Source organism: Pristiophorus japonicus, chromosome 15, assembly GCF_044704955.1.
Source record: "Pristiophorus japonicus isolate sPriJap1 chromosome 15, sPriJap1.hap1, whole genome shotgun sequence".
In the NCBI taxonomy this organism is placed as follows: domain Eukaryota; kingdom Metazoa; phylum Chordata; class Chondrichthyes; family Pristiophoridae; genus Pristiophorus; species Pristiophorus japonicus.
The window spans coordinates 106,960,906-106,982,948 of record NC_091991.1 but is presented as its reverse complement, the minus strand read 5'-3'; the positions used below and the strand labels follow the sequence as shown (position 1 = coordinate 106,982,948).

General features: G+C 51.5%; 1 protein-coding gene across 1 annotated transcript in view; it reads left to right on the top strand.

The window, feature by feature from the left end:
- Window positions 1-22,043, top strand: part of fam20cb (FAM20C golgi associated secretory pathway kinase b) — a 132,117-nt gene that overhangs the window by 83,700 nt on the left and 26,374 nt on the right. The gene's annotated exons all lie outside the window — the stretch shown is intronic.

Here is a 22,043-nt window from a genome sequence, read left to right as displayed (position 1 = left end):
GGTCAGGGGGAGGGGTCACTGGGTAACAGTCAGGGGAAGGGGTCACTGGGTAAACGGTCAGGGGAGGGGTCACTGCGTAACGGTCAGGGGAAGGGGTCACTGGGTAACGGTCGGGGGAGGGATCACTGGGTAACGGTCAGGGGAGGGGTCACTGGGTAACAGTCAGGGGGAGGGATCACTGGGTAACGGTCGGGGGAGGGGTCACTGGGTAACAGTCAGGGTAAGGGGTCACTGGGTAATGGTCGGGGGAGGGGTCACTGGGTAATGGCCAGGGGGAGGGGTCACTGGGTAACAGTCAGGGGGAGGGGTCACTGGGTAAACGGTCAGGGGAGGGGTCACTAGGTAACAGTCAGGGTAAGGGGTCACTGGGTAATGGTCAGGAGGAGGGGTCACTGGGTAACGGTCAGGGGGAGGGGTCACTGGGTAACGGTCAGGGGGAGGGGTCACTGGGTAACAGTCAGGGGTAGGGGTCACTGGGTAACGGTCAGGGGGAGGGGTCACTGGGTAAATGGACAGGAGCAACAAGCCAGGCTGATTTATTTTCCTCTTCTTAACCATCAAACAAAAGAAAGAATTGCATTTACACAGCACCTTTCATAACCTCACGACGGCCCAAAGCACTTTAAGCCAACAAAGTATTTTGTGATGTGTAGTCACTGTCATAATGTGGGAAACGCGGCAGCAAATGTACGCAGAGCAAGCTCCCACAAACAGTAAAGTGATAATGACCAGATAATCTGCTTTTAGTGATGTTGATTGAGGGCAACATATTGGCCAAGACACCGGGAAGAGCTCCCCTGTTTCTCTTCCAATAGTGTCCGTGGGATCTTTTACATCTAACTGAGAGGTTTGATGTGGTCTCCTCTCATCTGAAAGTTAGCCCCGCCGACAGTGCAGCGCTCCCTCAGTACTGCCCCTCCGACAGTGCAGCGCTCCCTCAGTACTGCCCCTCCGACAGTGCAGCGCTCCCTCAGTACTGCCCCTCCGACAGTGCGGCACTCCCTCCGTACTGCTCCTCCGAAAGTGCAGTGCTCCCTCAGTACTGCCCCTCCGACAGTGCGGCACTCCCTCAGTACTGCCCCGCCAACAGTGCAGCACTCCCTCAGTACTGCCCCTCCGACAGTGTGGCGCACCCTCAGTGCTGCCCCTCCGACACTGCAGCGCTCCGTCAGTAACACACCTCCGACAATGTGGCGTTCGCTCAGTACTGCCCCTCCGACAGTGCAGCACTCCCTCAGTACTGCCCCTCCAGCAGTGCAGCACTCCCTCAGTAACACCCCTCCAACAGTGCTGCACTCCCTCAGTACTGCCCCTCCGACAATGCAGCGCTTCCTCAGTAACATCCCTCCGACAGTGTGGCACTCCCTCAGTACTGCCCCGCCAACAGTGCAGCACTCCCTCAATACTGCCCCTCCGACAGTGCGGCGCTCCCTCAGTACTGCCCCTCCGACAGTGCAGCACTCCCTCAGTACTGCCCCTCCGACAGTGCAGCGCTTCCTCAGTAACATCCCTCCGACAGTGCGGCACTCCCTCAGTACTGCCCCGCCAACAGTGCAGCACTCCCTCAGTACTGCCCCTCCGACAGTGCAGTACTCCCTCAGTACTGCCCCTCCGACAGTGTGGCACGCCCTCAGTACTGCCCCTCCGACAGTGCGGCACTCCCACAGTATTGCCCCTCCGACAGTGCAGCACTACTTCAGTACAGCCCCTCCGACAGTGCGGCGCAACCTCAGTACTGCCCCTCGAACAGTGCGGCGCTCCCTCAGTACTACCCCTCCGAAACTCCCTCAGTACTGCCCCTCTGACAGAGCGACGCTCCCTCAGTACTGTCCCTCCGACAGTGCGGCGCACCCTCAGTACTGCCCCTCCAACACTGCAGCGCTCCCTCAGTAATGCCCCTCCGACAGTGCAGCACTCACTCAGTAATGCCCCTCCAACAGTGCGCCACTCCCTCAGTACTGCCCCTTCGACAGTGCAGCGCTCTCTCAGTACTGCCCCTCTGATAGTGCAGCACTCCCTCTGTACTGCCCGTCCAGCAGTGCAGCGCTCCCTCAGTAACGCCCCTCCAACAGTGCAGCATTCCCTCAGTACTGCCCCTCCGACAGTGCAGTGCTCCCTCAGTTGTGCCCCTCCTACATGCGGCGCTCTATCAGTACTGCCCCTCCGACAGTGCGACGCTCCCTCAGTACTGCCCCTCCGACAGTGCAGCACTCCCTCAGTAACGCCCCTCCGACAGTGCAGCACTACCTCAGTACTGCTCCTCCGACGCACCCTCAGTACTGCCCCTCCAACAGTACGGCGCTCCCTCAGTACTGCCCCTCTGACAGTGCAGCTCTCCCTCAGTACTGCCCCTCCGACAGTGCGGCACTCCCTCAGTATTGCCCCTCCAGCAGTGCAGCGCTTCCTCAGCAACGCCCCTCCGACAGTGCATCACTCCTTCACTACTGCCCCTCCGACACTCCATCAGTACTGCCCCTCCGACAGTGCGGCGCTCCCTCAGTATTGCCCCTCCGACAGTGCGCCAATCCCTCAATACTGCCCCTCCGACAGTGCGGCGCTCCCTCAGTATTGCCATCCGACAGTGCGCCAATCCCTCAGTACTGCCCCTCCGACAGTGCGGCGCTCCCTCAGTAACACCCCTCCGACAGTGCAGCACTCCCTCAGTACTGCCCCTCCGACAGTGCCGCGCTCCCTCAGTACAGCCTCCGACAGTGCAGCGCTCCCTCAGTACAGCCTCCGACAGTGCATCACTCCTTCACTACTGCCCCTCCGACACTCCATCAGTACTGCCCCTCCGACAGTGCGGCGCTCCCTCAGTATTGCCCCTCCGACAGTGCGCCAATCCCTCAGTACTGCCCCTCCGACAGCGCGGCGCTCCCTCAGTAACACCCCTCCGACAGTGCAGCACTCCCTCAGTACTGCCCCTCCGACAGTGCCGCGCTCCCTCAGTACAGCCTCCGACAGTGCAGCACTCCCTCAGTACTGCCCCTCCGACAGTGCCGCACTCCCTCAGTACAGCCTCCGACAGTGCAGCGCTCCCTCAGTACAGCCTCCGACAGTGCCACGCTCCCTCAGTACAGCCTCCGACAATGCGGCGCTCCCTCAGTACTGCACTGGAGCGCCTGCCTAGATTTTGTGTTCAAAATCTGGAGTTGGGCTTGAACCCAGGACCTTCTGACTCTGAGGCAAGAGCGCTACCCACTGAACCACAGCTAACTTCAGTTACAAGTTTTCCTCTTGTCCTAGGGGGAGTGTTTGCTCGTGCTGTTGGGGAGGAGTCAAACGAACATGGCAGGGAGATGGGAACCTCTGCTGGAAGATAGAGGGAAATAAAATGGAGGCAGAAGCAAAAGATAGAAAGGATAATGGTAAAAGTGGAGGGCAGAGAAACCCAAGGTAAAAAACAAAAAGGGCCACACTGCAGCAAAATTCTAAAGAGGCAAAGTGTGTTCAAACGACAAGCCCGAAGGATCTGTGCCTCAATGCGAGGACTATTCGGAATAAGGTGGACGAATTAACTGCGCAGACAGTAGTTAACAGATATGATGTAATTGGCATCACGGAGACATGGCTCCAGGGTGACCAAGACTGGGAACTCAATATCCAGGGGTATTCAACATTTAGGAAGGATAGACAGAAAAGAAAAGGAGGCGGGGTGGCATTGCTGGTTAAAGAGGAAATGAATGCAATAGTAAGGAGGGACATTAGCCTGGATGATGTGGAATCAGTATGGGTGGAACTGCGAAATACCAAAGGGTAGAAAACGCTAGTGGGAGTTGTGTGCAGACCAACAAACAGTAGTAGTGAGGTTGGGGACAGCATCAACCAAGAAATAAGGGATGTGTGCAATAAAGGTACAGCAGTTATCATGGGTGACTTTAATCTACATATTGATTGGGCTAACCAAACTGGTAGTAATGCAGTGGAGGAGGATTTCCTGGAGTGTATTAGTGATGGTTTTCTCCACCAATATGTTGAGGAACCAACGAGAGAGCTGGCCATCCTAGACTGGGTGATGTGTAATGAGAAAGGACTAATTAGCAATCTTGTTGTGTGAGGCCCCTTGGGGAAGAGTGACCAAAATATGGTAGAATTCTTTAGTAAGATGGAGAGTGACACAGTTAATTCAGAAACTAGTGTCCTGAACTTAAGGAAAGGTAACTTCGACGGTATGAGGCGTGAATTTGCTAGAATAGACTGGCAAAGGATACTTAAAGGATTGACGGTGGATAAGCAATGGCAAACATTTAAAGATCACATGGATGAACTTCAGCAATTGTACATCCCTGTCTGGAGTAAAAATAAAATGGGGAAGGTGGCTCATAGAAACATAGAAAATAGGTGCAGGAGCAGGCCATTCAGCCCTTCTAGCCTGCACCGCCATTCAATGAGTTCATGGCTGAACATGAAACTTCAGTACCCCCTTCCCGCTTTCTCGCCATACCCCTTGATCCCCCGAGTAGTAAGGACTTCATCTAACTCCCTTTTTGAATATATTTAGTGAATTGGCCTCAACTACTTTCTGTGGTAGAGAATTCCACAGGTTCACCACTCTCTGGGTGAAGAAGTTTCTCCTCATCTCGGTCCTAAATGGCTTACCCCTTATCCTTAGACTGTGACCCCTGGTTCTGGACTTCCCCAACATTGGGAACATTCTTCCTGCATCTAACCTGTCTAAACCCATCAGAATTTTAAACGTTTCTATGAGGTCCCCTCTCATTCTTCTGAACTCCAGTGAATACAAGCCCAGTTGATCCAGTCTTTCTTGATAGGTCAGTCCCACCATCCCGGGAATCAGTCTGGTGAATCTTCGCTGCACTCCCTCAATAGCAAGAATGTCCTTCCTCAAGTTAGGAGACCAAAACTGTACACAATACTCCAGGTGTGGCCTCACCAAGGCCCTGTACAACTGTAGCAACACCTCCCTGCCCCTGTACTCAAATCCCCTCGCTATGAAGGCCAACATGCCATTTGCTTTCTTAACCGCCTGCTGTACCTGCATGCCAACCTTCAATGACTGATGTACCATGACACCCAGGTCTCGTTGCACCTTCCCTTTTCCTAATCTGTCACCATTCAGATAATAGTCTGTCTCTCTGTTTTTACCACCAAAGTGGATAACCTCACATTTATCCACATTATACTTCATCTGCCATTCATTTACCCACTCACCTAACATATCCAAGTCACTCTGCAGCCTCATAGCATCCTCCTCGCAGCTCACACTGCCACCCAACTTAGTGTCATCCGCAAATTTGGAGATACTACATTTAATCTTCTCGTCTAGCTCAACCGTGGCTAACAAGGGAAATTAAGGATAATGTTAAAACCAAGGAAGAGGCATATAAATTGGCTAGAAAAAGTAACAAACCTGAGGACTGGGAGAAATTTAGAATTCAACAGAGGAGGACTAAGGGTTTAATTAAGAGGGGAAAATAGAGTACGAGAGGAAGCTTGCAGGGAACATAAAAACTGACTGCAAAAGCTTCTATAAATATGTGAAGAGAAAAAGATTAGTGAAGACAAATGTAGGTCCCTTGCAGTTGGATTCAGGTGAATTTATAATGGGGAACAAAGAAATGGCAGACCAATTGAACAAATACTTCGGTTCTGTCTTCACGAAGGATGACACGAATAACCTTCCGAATGTACTAGGGGACAGTGGGTCTCGTGAGAAGGAGGAACTGAAGGATATCCTTATTAGGCGGGAAATTGTGTTCGGGAACTGGATGGTATTGAAGGCTGATAAATCCCCGGGGCCTGATAGTATGCATCCCAGAGTACTTAAGGAAGTAGCCCTAGAAATAGTGAAAGCATTGATGATCATTTTCCAACAGTCTATCGACTCTGGATCAGTTCCTATGGACTGGGGGGTAGCTAATGTAACACCACTTTTTAAAAAAGGAGGGAGAGAGAAAACGGGTAATTATAGACTGGTTAGCCTGACATCAGTAGTGGGGAAAATGTTGGAATTAATCATTAAGGATGAAATAGCAGTGCATTTGGAAAGCAGTGACAGGATTGGTCCAAGTCAGCATGGATTTATGAAAGGGAAATCATGCTTATCGAATCTTCTGGAATTTTTTGAGGATGTAACTAGCAGAGTGGACAAGGGAGAACCAGTGGATGTGGTGTATTTGGACTTACAAAAGGCTTTTGACAGGGTCCCGCACAAGAGATTGGTGTGTAAAGTCAAAGTGCATGGTATTGGGGGTAATGTACTGACGTGGATAGAGAACTGGTTGGCAGACAGGAAGCAGAGAGTCGGGATAAACGGGTCCTTTTCAGAATGGCAGGCAGTAACTAATGGAGTGCTGCAGGGCTCAGTGCTGGGACCCCAGCTCTTTACAATATACATTAATGATTTGGATGACGGAATTGAGTGTAATATCTCCAAGTTTGCAGATGACACTAAACTGAGTGGCGGTGTGAGCTGTGAGGGGGACGCTAAGAGGCTGCAGGGTGACTTGGACAGGTTAGGTGAGTGGGCAAATGCATGGCAGATGCAGTATAATGTGGATAAATGTGAGGGCAAAAACACGAAGGCAGAATATTATCTGAATGGCGGCAGATTTGGAAAAGAGGAGGTGCAACAAGATCTGGATGTCATGGTTCATCAGTCATTGAAGGTTGGCACGCAGGTACAACAGGCGGTGAAGAAAGCAAATGGTATGTTGGCCTTCATAGCTAGGGGATTTGAGTATAGGAGCAGGGAGGTCTTACTACAGTTGTACAGGGCCTTAATGAGGCCTCACCTGGAATATTGTGTTCAGCTTTGGTCTCCTAATCTGAGGAAGGACGTTCTTAATTTGAGGGAGTGCAGCAAAGGTTCACCAGACTGATTCCAGGGATGGCTGGGTTGTCATATGAGGAGAGCCTGGACAACTGGGCCTGTATTCACTGGAGTTTAGAAGGATGAGAGGGGATCTCATAGAAACGTATAAGATTCTGACGGGACTGGACAGATTAGATGCGGGAAGAATGTTCCCGATATTGGGGAAGTCCAGAAGCAGGGGACGTAGTCTTAGGATAAGGGGTAGGCCATTTAGGACTGAGATGAGGAGAAACTTCTTCACTGAGAGTTGTTAACCTGTGGAATTCCCTGCCGCAGATAGTTGTTGATGCCAGTTCATTGGATATATTCAAGAAGGAGTTAGATATGGCCCTTACGGCTAAGGGGATCAAGGGGTATGGAGAGAAAGCAGGAAAGGGGTACTGAGGGAATGATCAGCCATGATCTTATTGAATGGTGCTGCAGGCTCGAAGGGCCGAATGGCCTACACCTGCACCTATTTTCTGTGTTTCTATGTTTCATATTGCTGTAATAAAATTAATTTTATTCGGGCCAATGATGCAGAGCAGCCTGCGGAGAACAGATGCACCAATGTCAGTATTCTCGATCAGGCCAACATCCCCAGTATCGAAGCACTGACCACACTCGACCAGCTCCGTTGGGCAGGCCACATTGTCCGCATGCCCGACACGAGACTCCCAAAGCAAGCGCTCTACTCGGAACTCCTACACGGCAAGCGAGCTCCAGGTGGGCAGAGGAATTGTTTCAAGGACACCCTCAAAGCCTCCCTGATAAAGTGCAACATCCCCACTGACACCTGGGAGTCCCTGGCCAAAGACCGCCCTAAGTGGAGGAAGTGCATCCGGGAGGATGCTGACCATCTCGCGTCTCACCGCCGAGAGCGTGCAGAAACCAAGCGCAGGCAGTGGCAGGAGCGTGCGGCAAACCAGACTCCCCACCCATCCTTTCCTCCAACCACTGTCTGTCCCACCTGTGACAGAGACTGTAATTCCTGTATTGGACTGTTCAGTCACCTGAGAACTCACGTTTAGAGTGGAAGCAAGTCTTCCTCGACTCCGTGGGACTGCCTATGATGAGGATTTGATGTATTTTGCAGGGAAAATATATTGGGCAAGGGAGAGGGTGAAAAATACAGAATAATGAGCTGGTTCTAACTTCCACTTAACTTTTGCCTAAATCAAGAATATAAAATGGCAGGCAGTGAGCGATGTTATTTACAGAGCGGGCGGTTTGACCTGTGACCAAATGACACTGGATCACTAATCGCAGAACAACAGAACTTTGTGTTTGCAGTATGTCTCCATTCAGTCAGACAGAGGACACACAAGGTTAATACTGTAACTGTGTAACTGCAGCAGTAGTAACACAGTGCACCCATACCCCATGCCTCTCAGATCACAGGCAAGATTACGATTTGACTCGTGGGAGGTTAGGAGCCAGGAGGGACGCTCTGCAATGTCATAGAAGAACAGAATGTGCTAGAGATGCTGAGCAGGTCAGGAACATCGGTGGGGAGATTGAAAGAGTTAACGGCCCCGATACTTACTGGGGCGGGAAGGATTTGCCCAAAACCTGATGGAGTTCTACCTCCGGGGCAGGTTCCCCACCCGAAGGCCATCCTGATTGGTGGGCTTGGCTCGTGGTCGGGTGGGGAAACCAGGGGGCAGGTAGGTTTCTCGCTGCTCGGGGTAAAGGTCGCGAGGTGGTGTGTTGGGTGGGGCACAGCGAGGTTTGGAGGGTCGGGAGGTGGGTGCAGGGAGAGATCAGCGGCAGCGATGGGGGGTCGTGGCGGGGTGGGTGATTGTGGGGAGGGCTCCAGTGGCGGGCAGGGAGGTAGGTATGCTTGGAAGGACCTGGGGGGGAAGCACTCTGGCTCCTCCTGGCCCATGAGCAGTGCACTTACCTCTTCCTCTCAGCAAGCCTCTCTCAGCTCCCTTTAGCTGCCGGGTTTCCTGGAAGTGAGACTAAAATCTGAGGCACACAGCCTCATTCAAATATTTAAATAGGGACCAACCTCCTGGGAGTGGATTGATTCCTTCCTCACCCCCCGTCCCGCCTCCATTCAACGCAGAAGTGGACGGGTTTGAGGCGGGTTGGGTTCAGGTTTGAGATTTTTTACATTTTAACATCCCACCCGATCCAAACCCTCCCATTTGTGGGGGGGGGGGGGTCGAGAATTACCCCCAATGCTTAAGACATTCATTTGCGGTTAAATGTGAATTCTGCATACATGCCAATCATTGCTGAAGCTGACAGCCAGCTCTTGAATCCATGCGTTAGCTTGTTTGCGTAAGAAAAATCAGTTCGTTTCTCTGGGATTGGAAGTTGTCGGTTTGTGGCGGGGGGACTAAAGGCTGTTGGAACCAATCAAACAGCAGGAAGGTGTTGTTTTTGGACTGGATTGGTTGGAAGGCCAGAACTAAAGGCTTCCAGTACCGGTGAGTTAACATTACTTTCTCTCGCTGGTGGTTGCACGTGAATTGAGGCAGAAAAGGTTTAAGATGAGCTGATGGTTTCTGAGCATCACAGTTACAGATATGTTTATTTAGCGTTTAACCACAAATAAGTTATGTATAACAAAAAAGCTGATAAAATGCAGCCTTTAAACTTTTCATTTTCACCGAAACAACTTTCTGGTACAAATCAATTGTTGTCTTTTGAGAAGATTTATTTTCTTTAAGACAACAACTTGCATTTATATAGCACCTTTAAAACAGCAAGACACCCCAAGGCATTTCACAGGAGCGTCATCCGACAAACAGGTGACCGAAAGCTTAGTCAAAGAGGTAGGTTTTAAGGGACGTCTTAAAGGAGAAGAGCAAGGTAGAGAGGTGGAGAGGTTTAGGGAAGGAAATCCAGAGCTTGGGGTCCAGGCAGCTGAAGGCACAGCCGCCAATGGTGAAGTGACTAAAATCGAGAATGACAAAGGGCCAGAATTGGAGGAACGCAGAGATAGGGAAGGTTGTGGGGCTGGAGGAGGTTACAGAGATAGGGAGGGGTGTGGGGGCTGGAGGAGGTTACAGAGATAGGGAGGGTGTAGGGGCTGGATAAGGTTACAGAGATAGGGAGGGGTGTGGGGGCTGGAGGAGGTTATAGAGATAGGGAGGGGTGTGGGGCCTGGAGGAGGTTACAGAGATAGGGAGGGTGTAGGGGCTGGATAAGGTTACAGAGATAGGGAGGGTGTAGGGGCTGGATAAGGTTACAGAGATAGGAAGGGGTGTGGGGGCTGGAGGAAGTTACAAAGATAGGGAGGGGTGTATGGAAGGAGGAGGTTACAGAGATAGGGAGGGGTGTAGGGGATGGAAGAGGTTACAGAGATAGGGAGGGGTGTATGAATGGAGGAGGTTATAGAGATAGGGAGGGGTGTGGGGGCTGGAGGAGGTTACAGAGATAGGGAGGGTGTAGGGGCTGGATAAGGTTACAGAGATAGGGAGGGTGTAGGGGCTGGATAAGGTTACAGAGATAGGGAGGGGTGTGGGGGCTGGAGGAAGTTACAGAGATAGGGAGGGGTGTATGGAAGGAGGAGGTTACAGAGATAGGGAGGGGTGTAGGGGATGGAAGAGGTTACAGAGATAGGGAGGGGTGTATGAATGGAGGAGGTTATAGAGATAGGGAGGGATGTGGGGGCTGGAGGAGGTTACAGAGATAGGGAGGGGTGTATGAATGGAGGAGGTTACAGAGATAGGGAGGGGTGTATGAATGGAGGAGGTTATAGAGATAGGGAGGGGTGTAGGGGATGGAGGAGGTTACAGAGATAGGGAGGGGTGTATGGATGGAGGAGGTTACAGAGATAGGGAGGGGTGTAGGGGATGGAGGAGGTTACAGAGATAGAGAGGGATGTAGAGCTGGAGAAGGTTACAGAGATAGGGAGGGTCGAGGCCACAGAGAGATTTGAACACGAGGATGAGAATTTTAAGTTCGAGGTGTTGCCGGACCGGGAGCCAGTGTGGACAAGGTGCTCCCTGGGGTGAATGCTTTATTTGAGCCTTCCTGTCCCTGTCGCTGCAGAATCGCCCAGGTTCAGAATTAAAATGGCGGATGGAGTCGGAGTGACGAGCTATTTGATTTAAAGAATTACACTGAAATTCCCAATTGCGGATTTCAGTCCCGCGATACAGGATGTGAGCCACTGGCCTATTTAAGCAATCCAGGCAGACATTCCCAGTGCAGTACTGAGGGAGTGCTGCACTGTCGAAGGTGCCATCTTGTGGATGAGATGTTAAATCGAGTCTGCCCTCTCAGGAGGACATAAACGATCCCGTGGCGCTATTTGGAAGGAGAGCAGGGGGGAGTATATCCCTCAGGGCCGAAACTCCCCCCTGACTAAGAGTCACTGTTTTTGAAGATGTTTCTCTGCTCCAAGCCATCGCTCTGAGTCATCAGCGGCAGTTAAAGGGGAGGGCTGCCGCTGAGTCTTTCTGTTTAAAATGAGAATCGGACAAATGGCAAACCAACTAATTAATCCCCGGCTCAGATTAACACTTACATTGCGTTTTATTCCATGTTTTTTCAAACCACTGATTCACTTTCTTTACATAAAGTTAAGTTTTATAGAATAGAATCAGAGGATCACAGAATGGTTACAGCACAGGAGGAGGCCATTCGGCCCGTCGAGCCTGTGCCGGGTCTCTGCAAGAGCACCCCAGCCAGTCCCACTCCCCCGCCCTTTCCCCGGAGCCCTGTAATTGTTTTCCTTCAGGTACCAATCCAATTCCCTTTTGAAAGCCACGATTGAGTCTGCCTCCACCACCCTCTCAGGCAGCGCATTCCAGATCCTAACCACTCGCTGCGTAAAAAAGATTTCCTCATGTCGCCTTTGGTTCTTCTGCCAATCACCTTAAATCTGTGTCCTCTGGTTCCTGACCCTTCCCCAATGGGAACAGTTTCTCTCTCGATCTACTCTGTCCAGGCCCCTCATGAACACCTCAATCAAATCTCCTCTCAACCTTCTCTGCTCCAAGGAGAACAACCCCAGCTTCTCCAGTCTATCCATGTAACTGAAGTCCCTCATCCCTGGAACCATTCTCATAAATCATTTCTGCTCCCTCTCTAAGGCCTTCACATCCTTCCTAAAGTGCGGGGCCCAGAATTGGACACAATACTCCAGTTGAGGTCGGACCAGTGTTTTATACAGGTTCATCATAACTTATAACTTCCTCTTTGTACTCTATGTTTCTATTTATGAAGCCCAGGATCCTGTAAGCTTTTTTTTAAGTCACCCTCGACTCCGAGAGACTGCTTAAGAAGAAGCAGCTTTTTTAACCGCTTTCTCAACCTGCCCTGCCACCTTTAACGATTTGTGCACATAAACACCCCCCGCCCCAGGTCTCTCTGTTCATGTACCCGCTTTAGGATTGTACCCTTTAGTTTATATTGCCTCGCCTCATTCTTCCTCCCAAAATGTATCACTTCGCACGTTTCTGCGTTAAATTCCATCTGCCATGTGTCCGCCCATTCCACCAGCCTGTCTATGTCCTCTTGCAGTCTATCACAATCCTCCTCACTGGTCACATACTCCCAAGTTTTGTGACATCTGCAAATTTTGAAATTCTGCCCTGTACATCCAAGTCCAAGTCATTAATATATTAATATAGAACAAATGATCCCAGTACCGACCCCTGGGGAACACCGCCATATACCTTCCTCCAGTCCGAAAAACAACCGTTCACCACTACTCTCTGTTCCCTGTCACTGAGCCAATCCTGTATCCCTGCTGCCACTGTCCCTTTTATTCCATGGGCTTCAACTTTGCTGTCAAACCGATTATATATGGCACTTTAGCAAACGCCTTTTGGAAATCCATGTATACCACGTCAACCACATTTTTCTCATCAACCCTTTCTATTCTCACACTCACTCACACACTCTTACATACACACTCACTCACACTCAAACACACACTCAGTCACTCTCATACACACACACACACACACACACACAATAACTACTCACACACACTCACAGTAACTACACAGAGGGGAGATATACATACACAGGACCCTCACATACCGAGCAGCCTTTGTTGGGGTCTGACACCAATGTGTGAGAAGACCCATACCACAAACCTACTGCAGTTGGGCCTGTGAGCTGTGACTCAATCCCACGCTTGCTGGGATATTGCAGTTTTCAATCTCTGCCCTGCTGAAAGCAGCCTGCAGTTGGGAAAGCGCGGCTAATTACGCTGACCCCAATTCCAGCCTGGTTATGATCAGCTCAGACAGCACAGTCCCTCCTGGGCTCAGTCCCTCACTGTGGGCCCAGTCCCTCACTGTGGGCCCAGTTCCTCACCTGGGGCCCAGTCCCTCACTGTGGGCCCAGTTCCTCACCTGGGGCCCAGTCTCTCACTGTGGGCCCTCAGTCCCTCAGCCTGGGCCCTCAGTCCCTCACTGTGGCCTCAGTCCCTCATTGTGGGCCCTCAGTCCCTCAGTGTGGGCCCTCAGTCCCTCACTGTGGCCTCAGTCCCTCATTGTGGGCCCTCAGTCCCTCACCCTGGGCCCCTCAGTCCCTCAGTGTGGGCCCTCAGTCCCTCACCCTGGGGCCCAGTCCCTCACTGTGGGCCCTCAGTCCCTCACTGTGGGCCCAGTCCCTCACTGTGGGCCCAGTTCATCACCTGGGGCCCAGTCCCTCACTGTGGGCCCTCAGTCCCACAGTCTGGGCCCTCAGTCCCTCACTGTGGCCTCAGTCCCTCATTGTGGGCCCTCAGTCCCTCCCCCTGGGCCCTCAGTGTGGGCCCTCAGTCCCTCACTATGGGCTCAGTCCCACACCCTGGGGCCCAATCCCTCAACCTGGGCCCTCAATCCCTCACTGTGGGCCCAGCCACTCATCCCCTCACTGTGGGCCCAGTCCCTCATTGTGGGCCCAGTCCCTCACCCTGGGCCCTCAGTCCCTCACTGTGGGCCCAGCCCCTCACCTCCTCACAGTGGGCCCAGCCCCTCATCCCTCACTGTGGGCTCAGTCCCTCACCCTGGGGCGCAGTCCCTCACCCTGGGCCCTCAGTCCCTCACCCTAGGCCCTCAGTCCCTCACTGTGGGCTCAATCTCTCACTGTGGGCCCTCAGTCCCTCACTGTGGGCTCAATCCCTCACTATGGGCCCAGTCCCTCACTGTGCGCTCAGTCCCTCACCCTGGGCCCTCAGTCCCTCACTGTGGCCCTCAGTCCCTCACTGTGGGGCTCGGTACCACAGTCCTTCCTGAGCTCAGTAACACAATACAAAACACACTTGCATTTATATAGTGCCTTTCACAGCCTCAGGTGGCCCAAAGCACTTCACAGCTGTGATATATTCGCAGAGCATAGCACACACAGCTCCTAACATGGCAGGCAGTTCTCTCAGAAGTCTCTGGAAATCTGCCCAGTTCTGTTTATTATTAACCCTACACTTGCAGTACACAATACATCCACATCCACAGTGTGGAGCTACTAACATTGCAAGCTTACAGACATTACACTTCTCCCTCCTTAATGAAGAAGTTATTATAACAAACATCATACATAACTTTCATGCTTATACATAACACAGGATGTAAACTTTTTTTTTTCTATATTTACAAATTTAACTTCACCACTTGTTTTCTGTTTCGTAGAGGATATCTTCGCTCTCGAACAGAACCTTCCAAACATGGTGTTGAATCTAAACTCATTCGAGGCTCATCCTGAGGAACATTTTCCTCCATGGACTTTCCTTGATTTTCATTTGAAATCAGTCTAACTTCAAGCTCTTTGTTTTCCTGACTCGGACTCAGACTTTCATTCTGATTCTCTCCTGGATTTGTTTCCAGTACATTGGATTTAGGATTTGCTACTGGTGTATCAAAACCAACTGATGAGTCAGAAATAATTGAATCATTCCCACCTTCAACTCCTTCCATGTCTGTAGGTAAAATATGATCAATATGAACAAACCTAACCTGTCCGTTATCAAACATCTTTCCCAAATATGTGCGAGGACCACATATCTTCACCACTCTTCCTGGTAACCACTTTAACCATTTATGGTGATGGTTCTTCACTCTTACCTTCTGGTTTAATTTCACACTTCTCTCTTGTACTCTACCTCTATCATGATTCTCTTTCTGTCTTAATTGTGTCTCTTCTAAGGACTGTGCCAAATTTGGCTTGAACAACGAGAATCTGGTTCGTGGCTGTCGTTTGAGAAACAACTCTGCTGGTGTTCTACCAGTAGTTGTATGAGGAGTATTTCGATATGTAGTCAAAAAATTAGCCAATTTGTGATCCAATGACAACTGTCGTTTCCTTGGATTTGGATCTAACATTTGTTTTATGAGGGCACGTTTTACAATTTGTACAGTGTGCTCTGCTGCACCATTCGAAGCAGGATGATATGGTGGAACCTTGGTATGTTTCACACCATTTTTGCTTGTGAATTGTGCAAATTCTTCTGAACGAAATTGTGGTCCATTATCTGAAACAATTTCTTCAGGGAGGCCAAATGCAGAAAATAATTTTCGTAAAATGTCCAATGTTTTACTTGTTATTTTCCGCATTGGAAACACCTCAACCCACTTCGAATGGCTATCAATCACAATGAACAATTGTTGTCCTTCTAACTCAGCAAAATCAATATGTAGCCTTTGCCACACCCTGGGAGGCCATTTCCATGGCTGTAATGGTACTGGTGGTGGTTGCTTGCTTACCGATTGACATGTCGTACACTGGCTCACGATGTACTCTATATCTTTATCAAGACCTGGCCACCATAAATAACTGCGTGCAAAACTCTTGGTCAAGCACATTTCTAGGTGCTGGTCATGGAGATCTCCTAATAATTTGGACCTGAATTTATTTGGTATAACCACTCTTGCACCCCACATGATACAATCCTTATCGACTGATAATTTATTCCTACGAATGAAGAATGGACGTGTATCTTTGTCTGTTACCTGGTTTGGCCATCCATTTGCAATATAATCATACACCTTTGATATCACTGGGTCATGTTTGGTTGCTCTACCAAACTCTTCAGCTGTGACTGGCAGTTCATCAATGTATGAAAAATAAAACACTTCTTCCCTATCGGGTGTAACTTGTGATGGGGAAAGCAATCTAGACATTGCATTAGCATTACTGTGATCAGCTGATCATCTGTATTCAATATCATATGTGTATGCTGACAAAATCAAAGCCCATCTCTGCATTCGGGCTGCAGCTAATGTTGGAATTGGGGACGTTGGATGGAGGATTGCTGTTCGGGGCTGATGGTCCGTAACGATGGTAAACTTACGACCATACAAGTATTTGTGAAACTTCTTGACCTCAAAAATTAATGCCAAAGCTTCCCTTTCAATTTGCGAATAATTACTCTCACTGGCACTGAGAGTGCGTGAAGCAAAAGCAATTGGTCTCTCCTCCCCACTATGTGATACATGAGAGATTACTGCCCCAACTCCATATGGAGAGGCATCACATGCTAGCTTAATCGCCTTAGATATGCCATAGTGAACGAACATGGTGCTCTCTACTAATTTGCTTTTACACTCCTTGAATGCTGTATCGCATTCTTTTGACCACTTCCAATGGACCTGTTTTTTCAAAAGTTCATCAGTGGATGTAATACTGTAGCCAAATTTGGTAGGAACTTCCCATAATAGTTCAAAAGACCCAAGAATGAACGAAGTTCAGTGACATTCCTGGGAGTGGGTGCATTTCTAATTGCATCCAATTTTTCCATGGTTGGATGTAAACCATCTTTGTCTACTCTGTACCCTAAGTACTCCACCGAGTTTTGAAATAACTCACACTTACGAGCAGACGCTCGTACTCTGTGCTTCTCTAGCCGTTTGAGGACTTCATTCAATATGTTATTATGAATTTGCCTATTTGGTGCTGAAATTAGTATGTCATCCAAATAACACACTACCCCTTCAATACCTTGCAAAATCTGGTTCATCACCCCTTGGAATATGGCAGGGATGGAAGACACTCCAAATGGTAGCCTATTAAATTGATATAGGCCTAGATGAGTATTTATAGTTTCTGAGACTTTCGGTCATGCCCGTCTTTTACTTTGAACCTGCAGGTGATTTACCTCAGTTGACTGACGACCGCAATCGTTATTTAATTCTCGGGAATATTGTTCGGCCATGCTTATCAACCTCGTTGTCTGACAAGCAATCTCAAAAGTCAAGTCACCCGTCGTCAATAACTTCCTTCTGATCGCATAATTTTTCACCCCACAAACAAAACGATCCCGTAATGCTCGGTTTTGAAAGTTTCCAAAATTACAGTGCATCGATAGCTTTTTTAATGCTACAATGTAATCACTGATACTTTCATCGGCCTTTTGATTCCGAATCCTGAAACAATAGCTTTCAGCAATTTCTAACGGTTTGGGGTTATAGTGCTGCTTCAGCTTCGTTAAAATCTCTTTAAACGTTGTCTCCTTTGGCTCGTCAGGCACAAGCAGATTTACAAGGGTTTCGTATAATGTCGGACTTGCCTCCGATAAGAAATAAAAACAGAGAATGCTGAAAACACTCAGCGGGTCAGGCAGCATCTGTGGAGAGAAACAGAGTTAACGTTTCAGGTCAATGACCCTTTGTCAGAACTGGAAATAGTTAGTGATGTCACAGGTTTTAAGCAAGTGCAGGGGCAGAGAAAGGGGGAGGTGGAGGGAAAGGGGGAGGGGCATGGAAAGGGGGAGGGGCAGGGAAAGGGGGGGAGGAGGGAAAGGAGGGAGGGGGAGGGAAAGGGGTGGGGCAGGAAAGGGGAGGGAAAGGGGAGGGGAAGGGAAAGGGGGCAGGGCATGGAAAGGGGGAGGGGCATGTGAAAGGGGAGGGGCATGTGGAAGGGGAGGGGCATGGGAAGGGGAGGGGCAGGGAAATGGGAAGGGGGCATGGAAAGGAGAGGGGCAGGGAAAGGTGGAGGGGCAGGGAAAGGGGGAGGAGAGGGAAGAACAAAAGGGAAGGTCTGTGATTGGGCGGAAGGCAGGAGAGATTAAATGACAAAAAGGATGATGGTGTGAGGCAAAAGGAGATGGTAATGGGACAAGTGAAGAAACAAAAGATGCATCGAGAAGAGGTGTAAATGGGAATGGCAGAATCACCAACAGCTGCCACGTGAAAAAATAGGGGCAGAGGTTATGGTCTGAAATTGTTGAACTCGATGTCGAGACCAGAAGGCTGTAAAGAGCCTAATTGAAAGATGAGGTGCTGTTCCTCGAGCTTGCGCTGAGCTTCGATGGAACAGTGTAGGAGGCCGAGGACGGAGAGGTCAGAATGGGAGTGGAGCGAAGAATTAAAGTGACAGGCGACCGGAAGCTCGGGGTCACACTTACGGACTGAACAGAGGTGTTCCCCAAAGTGGTCACACAATCTACGCTTGGTCTCCCCAATGTAGAGGAGACCGCATCGTGAGCAGCGAATACAGTATACGACATTGAGAGAAGTACAAGTAAATCGCTGTTTCACCTGGAAGGAGTGTTTGGGACCCTGGACAGTGGGAAGGGAGGGGGTAAAAGGGCAGGTGTTACATCTCCTGCGCTTGCACGGGAAGGTGCCATGGGAAGGGGAGGGGGTGCTGGGGGTGACTGCGGAATGGACCAGGTGTCGCAGAGGGAGTGATCTCTTCGGAATGCTGAGAGAGGAGGGGAAGATGTTATTGGTGGTGGGATCACGCTGGAGGTGGCAGAAATGGCGGAGGATGATCCGTTGAACGTGGAGGCTGGTGGGGTGAAAGATGAGGATAAGGGGAACCCTGTCATGGTTCTGAGAGGGAGGGGAAGGGGTGAGAGCAGAATATATAGAAGTACATTGAATATACGGCACAGAAACAGGCCATTCGGCCCAACCACTCCATGCCAGCGTTTATGCTCCACTCGAGCCTCCTCCCGTCTTTCCTCATCTAACTCTATCAGCATAACCCTCTATTCCCTTCTCCTTCATATGCTTCTCCAGTCTCCCCTTAAATGCATTGATACTGGCCAATCAACATAACAAAAAACACAGATTATCTGTTCATTATCACATTGCTGTTTGTGGGAGCTTGCTGTGCACAAGTTGGCTGCCGTGTTTCCCACATTGCAACAGTGACTACACTTCAAAAGTACTTCATTGGCTGTAAAGGGCTTGGAGATGTCCGGTGGTCGTGAAAGGCGCTATAGAAATGCAAGTCTTTCTTTTACTAGAAGTGTGCGAAATGGAACAGACAAAGGCCATGTCACCACGGTAGAGGGGAATCCTCGGTTGAGGAAAAAGGAAGACCTATCAGAATCACTACTATAGAAGGTGGCGTTGTCAGAACAGATGTGACGGAGACAGAGAAACCGGGAGAATGGAATGGAGGCCTTACAGGAAGCGGGGTTTTTAGTGACGTTTGTTGAGGAATAAATTAATACTCATCAGGATACCAGGGAGCATGCCCCATCTCTTCTGCCAATAGTGCCGTGGGATCTTTTACGTCCATTTGTGAGAGGGCAGCCGGAGCCTTGGTTTAACATCTCATCCAAAAGACAACCCCTCCGACAGTGCGTCACTATTCCCTCAGTTCTGCTCTTCCGACAGTGCGGCACTGCCTCAGTACTGCTCCTCCAACAGTGCAGCACTCCCTCAGTACTGTCCCTCCGACAGTGCGGCACTCCCTCAGTACTGCACTGGGAGTGTCAGCCTAGATTTTTGTGCTTAAGTCTCTGGAGTGAGACTTGAACCCACAACCTTCCGACTCAGAGGCAAGAGTTCTGCCCACTGAGCCACGGCTAACACGTAATTAAAATGGCTTGATGTTTTGAAGAGACTGCAATAAATCTTCAAAGACAGTGACTCCCCATAGAGGGACACTGATTTGGAAAGTTCTGGGCAGTGCTAGAAAAAAAGACATGAAGCAGTGATCATTATTTTCCACTGACCACATCTTAAAAGACAAGACAATGCCCGGTTTCCGACCGTCTAGAGACAGGAATGAGTGGAAGTCATGAATCCTATCCAAACGTAAACAGGAGATATTTGGAAATCCTGATGAGGCCTGCAAGATGTGTTGTAACTCTCGCTTACTTGTCCTTAGAGTTGGCAACTCTGGTTGGACATATTCCTGGAGGTGTAATCACATGACCTCCCAGCGCCCCGCCCCCACAGTCCCACCATTGGTCACCCGACATGTCCATCCTAGCGAAGCCCCGCCTTCCCACAGCCAATCAGAAAACAAACACACTCTTCATTACCCAATTGGATGATGCTTCACTGTCAGTCAAACAGCCTTTTCCCTCAGGCCCAATATTTTTATAACTAATAAGCGAAGTATTCAAGGCATTATTTCAATGAAGAGCACAAGTTTCTAATGCCTCCTGTGATGTTTCTCCTGGGTGTTGACCCGGCAATGTCCTGAAGATAAATCTTCAATTCCTGGATACTCCAGGGCAACCTTGGAGGGTTGGCAACCTAACTCCTCTGAGAGCAAAGGTCATCCAGCGGTGTCAATCTGTAATCCCAGTGTTTTCACAGGAGACTTTAACCATTGTTGTTTTTCGCTGTCCTCTGTGGATTTCTGGTGCGAGGGGTAAATTCTGTCGGCCTAGAAGTTGGCCTCCTCACTGCCTCCAGCTATCACCTCCAGGGGGTGCTAAGGGGCGCTAACGACTTATCGACTGGGCGCGGTGAGCAGATCGACTCCCGTTATATTCGGCGGGAGGTTTGCGGCGGCGGTAAGACGTTGCACCCCGATCTCCTTCACCCGGAGATTGTGACCTCATCGGGTGCGTACATCGTCCCAGTAGCACCCTGGACCCGAACTTGTGTTCCCCCCCCGCCCCCGCCCCGCCCCCGCAGCATCGCCGGGCACAAACACCGGCAGCTGCAGGAGGTCCATCAGGAGGCCGGGCACTTCGGGGCCGAGGTAAGTAAAATAAATTCAAACATGGTGCTTTTCAATTTTTGTAGCTTCCTCTTCGGCCGTGATTGATCAGCCCAGCAACCTGCTGGAGAGCGTGGGGGCGGGGGCTGATGGACCGGATCAGAGGTGGGGGCAGTGAGGCAGGGGGGTGGGGTGCGTGGATCGGGGTGGACAGCACAGGGGGAGCTGATGGGGCCGGTTCGGGGGGGGGGGGGGGTGGATGCGGATCGGGAGTGGGGAGCGGGGGGGTGGGTGATGGGGCCAGATCGGGAGAGCAGAGCCAGGGGGAGGGGGGGGAGGGCTGATGGGCCGAATCGGAGGTAGGGAGCAGGGGGGGCGGGGGAGGGGGTGCGTGGATCGGGGGTGGACAGCACAGGGGGGGGCTAATGGGGCCAGTTCGGCGAGGGGGAGAGGCATATCGGGAGTGGGGAACAAGGGGCGGGGGGGTCTGATGGGCCAGATCGGGGGTGGGGAGCGAGGGGGGGGGATCGGGGGTGGGGAGCGGGTGGAGGAGGGCTGATGGGCTGGATCGGGAGTGGGGAGCAAGGGGCGGGGGGGTCTGATGGGCCAGATCGGGGGTGGGGAGCGAGGGGGGGGATCGGGGGTGGGGAGCGAGGGGGGGGGCTGATGGGCTGAATCGGGAGTGGGGAGCGAGGGGGGGGGGCTGATGGGGCTGAATCGGGAGTGGGGAGCGAGGGAGGGGATCGGGGATGGGGAGCGAGTGGGGACGGGTCGGGGGTGGGAAGCTGGGGGGGAGCGGGGGTGGGGAGCGGGCGGAGGAGGACTGATGGGCTGGATCAGGAGTGGGGAGCGAGGGGGGAGTGCTGATGGGCTGGATCGGGAGTGGGGAGCGAGGGGGGGGGCTGATGGGGCTGAATCGGGAGTGGGGAGCGAGGGAGGGGATCGGGGATGGGGAGCGAGTGGGGACGGGTCGGGGGTGGGAAGCTGGGGGGGAGCGGGGGTGGGGAGCGGGCGGAGGAGGACTGATGGGCTGGATCAGGAGTGGGGAGCGAGGGGGGAGGGCTGATGGGCTGGATCGGGAGTGGGGAGCGAGGGGGGAGGGCTGATGGGCTGGATCGGGAGTGGGGAGCGAGGGGGGGGGGGCTGATGGGGCTGAATCGGGAGTGGGGAGCGAGGGGGGGATCGGGGATGGGGAGCGAGTGGGGACGGGTCGGGGGTGGGAAGCTGGGGGGGAGCGGGCGGAGGAGGGCTGATGGGCTGGATCGGGAGTGGGGAGCGAGGGGGAGGGCTGATGGGGCTGAATCGGGAGTGGGGAGCGAGGGGGGGGGCTGATGGGGCTGAATCGGGAGTGGGGAGCGAGGGGTGGGGGCTGATGGGGCTGGATCGGGAGTGGGGAGCGAGGGGTGGGATCGGGGGTGGGGAGCGAGGG